Source organism: Otolemur garnettii, unplaced genomic scaffold (genome assembly GCF_000181295.1).
Source record: "Otolemur garnettii isolate 467f Iridium unplaced genomic scaffold, OtoGar3 scaffold00230, whole genome shotgun sequence".
NCBI lineage: Eukaryota > Metazoa > Chordata > Mammalia > Primates > Galagidae > Otolemur > Otolemur garnettii.
Genome location: NW_003852625.1, coordinates 1758928 through 1763758, shown reverse-complemented (window position 1 = coordinate 1763758; position 4831 = coordinate 1758928). Strand labels below are relative to the sequence as shown.

The 4831-nt window shown below is 42.9% G+C and overlaps 1 pseudogene; it reads left to right on the top strand.

Moving 5' to 3' along the window:
* The first annotated feature begins 2661 nt into the window (after nucleotides 1–2661).
* On the top strand, nucleotides 2662–4059 carry LOC100961397 (annotated as a pseudogene).
* Nucleotides 4060–4831: the final 772 nt, after the last annotated feature.

Sequence of the window (4831 nt, the reverse complement as noted above, 5' to 3'; positions counted from 1 at the left end):
ATTGGCATTGCGTTGGCATCAGAGTCGCCCTTGGTCTCTGGTTGGCGTTGCGTTGGCAGTGTGTCAGCATCAGGGTTGGGGTTGGCATCACATCAGGGTCGCAGGTGTTGGAGTTGGCATCAGGGTTGGCATCAGTGGCGTCGTTGCTGGCCTCGCTTCTGGGTTGGGTCAGCATCAGCGTTGTGGTTGGGGTTGGCCACGCATCGGCATTGGTATCCAGGTATGGTCTGGGCCCTACGAGTCAGGGTCGAGTTGGTGTTAGAGTTCTAGTCGATGTCGCGTTGGGGTTGGCGTTGGGGTTGGGCGCCTGTCCGGGTGGGGACCCTAGGGATTCTGCACTGTCTGCACTGGGCCTAGTGTGGGTTGGGCACCCGTCTTCTGTGGGCCACACGTGGGGCCAGAGCAACGTGCGTGGTGTGGCCCTGGGAGACCACTGGGCTGGTGGGCAGCTCCTTGAAGCCAAATGTGTAGAAGGGCAACCCCCTATTATGCCATTTTAGAGATAGAAAGATCTTAAATGTTATGGCAGGATCCTCTGTGGATTAGCCTTGGGATTGGCCTAAATTCTCATTTTCATAAACTTTTTTTGAAAAGGAAGTCCATAAACACATTGGTCCCCAATCCACATTTGTAACTCTTATCATCCATCATGACAGTACATTCTCCTCGACAGAATTACTTTCCAGTTGTAAGTCATTATCCACTACTCTTTTTTCTATTTTACAAGCCCATTCCCAATGACTTATTTCTATTCAAATTGGGTTTTCAAATCACATCTATATTTCCACCTCTGAAATCTCCTTACTTCTTCATTTTTTTCAAGCGTATTTTACAATGTTGAATTCTGAACTGTTACATCCCTAGAAAGGGAGCCAACAGTCCTTTGTAGACTATTCCCTGAAGATAAGTATTGCCCAAGTATTGCTCTGGCCAAAATAATCAGGAAAATGTTAAACATTGTTAAGAAAGATTATAGGGAAAATCACTAACCAGTCATCCTCTTTTTAAAAAATCCTTGAGTACCTGGGTTCTTTTTATAGTTTTGGTTTGTGTACAAGACAGAAATAATAGAGTTGGAGAAGATCCCCAAAATGCTACTTAAATGATGGAGACTCAAAGCAAGGCGGGAGACAGGTTTACATAAAATGACAACCTTCTTAATGAACCTGGCTAACTGTGAGTCTCACCAGAGAGCTGCCTGGCTGCCAGATTTTGTTATTGGTGTCTTGCCAGAGCATATGCGCCGGTTTCTTCTCCAGTGGCCCCAGTCTTGGGCTGGAGCTTGACTCTTCCATTTCCTCTGAGTTGCTCGGCTGAAATTTCTTCTATCTCACACATCCTGATTTAACAGAAGCTTCTCACTTAGTAGAAGCTTCTCATTACAGTAGGAGATTGTCAGGATGTCCGTGAGTGTAAGTAAGGGACAGGTAAACAGTCTCATTTAAAGAACTTGAAAGCTGCTTCATAACAGTTCCAATATGATTCTTTTCTACGCCAACTGACATACTCTGTAGGCACTATGGGTCTCAACCAAGTGGTGCACATCATACCGCCTGGGGAACTGTGGAGTGGATCATATTTGCCACTTAATTTCTGTATTGTGTGAAATTGGAATGTCATGTGTCCATTTCCCTAATAGAGAACCCAACTAAACACACAATGAAAATATATCGGTTAATAGAAAACAGCTTTTGGTTTGGTGATACATTTAAATATTCTGATAGAATGACAACCAGCGTTGAACACATTCAGAAGCCAAGGTTGGCTTTGGTTGCCATGAGGCACAGGCGAATAGCCACTTAAATAAGCAGCTCCATTAGGGAAGGCCAACCCCCGTGCTTTCCAATCTTGCTTCTGTAGCTCTCTACTTACAACATTTAGCTTAGTTAAACTGTTTTCATGCTAACCTTCGCATACACATCACTACCTATTTAGGAGGGAAAAAAGTCTCAGCCATTCTTCAAGGCTATGTGCTTTGACTCCTCTCTCTCTGATCTAAATATTCTCTCCCTTTTTATTTTTACCAATTATACCAAGTAACTCCAAGCTTATTTCCCTAGAACAGAGAGAGCTGCTGCTAGTCCATAGAGCACCTTTGTGCGATTTAGAAAAAGACACTCTTGGAATACAGCCTCAGACCATGATGAACAGAGGATGGGTGGGATATCAGCTGCATTTCATTTTTCTCATTCAGGTGCCTTTGTGTGGTGAACAACATGTCAGCTATAAGACTACTGATGCTAAACAGGTTTAATTTGGGGGGCAAATTATCATGCCTCAATAATGACTTTTAAAACCACAAGTATTGGCTCAGTGCCTGTAGCTCAGCAGCTAAGACTCCAGCCATATATGGCAGAGCTGGCCGGTTAGAATCCAGCCCACGCCTGCCAAACAACGACAACTACAACCAAAAAGTAGGTGGGGGTTGTGGCGGGAGCCTGTAGTCCCAGCTACTTGGGAGGCTGAGGCAAGAGAATCGCTTAAGCTCAAGAGTTTGAGGTTGTTGAGAGCTGTGACATCATGGCACTCTACCCAGGGCGACATAGTGAGACTGTCTCAAAACAAAAGGCTTTCGGAAACTGGGTGCCTGGGGTAGCCGCGGTGAGCAGCCGACTACGAGTCTCTGGGTGGCCTGGAGTTGTGGCTTATAGAAGAGATGAAATGTGGCAGGAGGGATATGACTATGAAGACTTTCAGGAGTACAAGTACATCCTCAAAACCACCCCAGTGATGGCTACCATAGAGTAGTTAATATTGTGCCAAAAAAATCACCACGGCTAGACAGACCTGGTGAAGAAAGCTAATACCATAGATATTATAGTCATGTTGATTACCGAGACTATGATGAAGGTCACAGTTTTTCTCATGATCAAAGAACTGGTCAGCCTGACAGAGGAGATGAATCTGGTTACAGATGGGCAGGAGATGATCATTCTGTAAGCCGACAGCCTGAATACAGGGCCATGAGAGATAATGGCTTTAGAAGGAAAGGTTTCTACTTTTCCCATTATGGGAGAGACCGTTTTCCTTATAAAAGGGATAATTCATTCTTCAGATAATCACCTGTAGGCTGAAAGGATTCTCCACATAGCAGATCTGGCTCCAGTGTCAGTATTAGAAGCTACTGTGCAGAAAGAAGAAAAGAAAACCATACTCTTTCCAAAAGTCTCAACATAGAAAGTGCATGCGTGTTGGTGTCTCCTACAAACGGCAGCATGAAAGAAAGCCAGAAACAGATAAGGAGAGGCCTGTATAATCTTATCAAGAGATACTTCACCCTGGAGTTCTTCAGCAGTTTCATCATCAAAAGTGTTAGCCAAACCTCTTAGGCTAACTGAAAAAGAACTTGCTGATGCTGCAGGAAAGTGGGCTGCTGAAAAGCTAGAGAAGTCAGATGAAAGTAACTTGCCTGAAATTTCTGAGTATGAGGCCAGATCCATAGCACCATTGTTCATTTACCAGCCAGAAGAACCTGAGGCAGATGCAGTAGATGGCATCTGGGGTTCTCAAACTTTTTAAACAAGGGGTCTAGGTGGTAGAGTTATTTGAAGACAGTCAGCTAACCAGTTGCTCTAAAGCCGGTGTCCTCAAACTATGGCCCGCGGGCCACATGCAGCCCGCCTAGAACATTTATCCAGCCTGCCAGGTGTTTTTGTCGCCGCTGCCTGTCCTGCTTAGCAGCCGACTAGTCCTGGGGGCTGCAGCCTGGCCCTCCAATGGTCTGAGGGACAGTGAACTGGCCCCCTGTTTAAAAAGTTTGAGGACTCCTGCAAATCTAAAGGGATAGCATTAGAAACCAAAGAGATTGAACAGGCTTACTGACAAGACTGTGAAATTTTCAGGATGGTGGTGAAAATGCTGATTGAAAAAGATCCTTCATTAGAAAAGTCTATACAATTTGCACTGGGGCAGAATTTACATGAAATAGGTGAGCGATGTGTCAAAGAACTCAAGCATTTCATTGCAGAGTACGATACTTCAACTCAAGAGTTTGGAGAGAGAGCCTTTTTAGATTTCTTGCTCAGGCAAAAAGTTTCTAAATTTTTTTTCTCTCCCTGAATTGCATAAATCCTTAATATATGGAATTATTTTTGTGATGAAGAGGAATAACTTTATGATAGCTGACCATACTTCCAGTATCAAATAAACATCTAAAATAGTCTATTTAAAATATTTTAATTAGAATTTTTTTCTACATGTAGAGCCTCTTAATCCATACTCATCTTTTCTTTTGCACCCTAAAATGATGGTCAATTAATTTTTCAGGCTTTGAAAAAGCAGTCCTGAAGAATAGCTTTCTGTGCTTACTCATGTTCTGTAGTCTTCCAAGTATGTAATCATTTGGTCACAGGAGTGTAATTTACAAGCTAGAGATCATTCCATTTAAACATTAGTATTCTGTTTGCATTTCATAGTGAATGATACCATGTGAAAATGTTAGAATTCTGAGTTGTGATTTTATTGACTTGTTGCTTGCTTTTCTTAGGCTTTGTAACTTTTATATGTTAAAATACTATCATAATGAACTGAATGCTTTAGTATCGTACAGAATGTTTGAGAATAAGTCTCATTCAGTAATAATGTAGAGCACTTAAATCTCTGAAATACACCTCAGAATAAAAACCCTTTTTTCCCCAAGCACATGAATTCAGCATCTTCAATTAATCCTGAAACTCCTGAGTCTTTCACTGAGGTGGGAGACTTAAACAATATCATTTAATAAAACTAAAAGAAGGCTTGGCGCCTATAGCTCAATGGGCTGGGGCGCCAGCCACGTACACCTAAGGTGGCAGGTTCGAATCCCCAGCCCGGACCCGCCAAACAACAATAA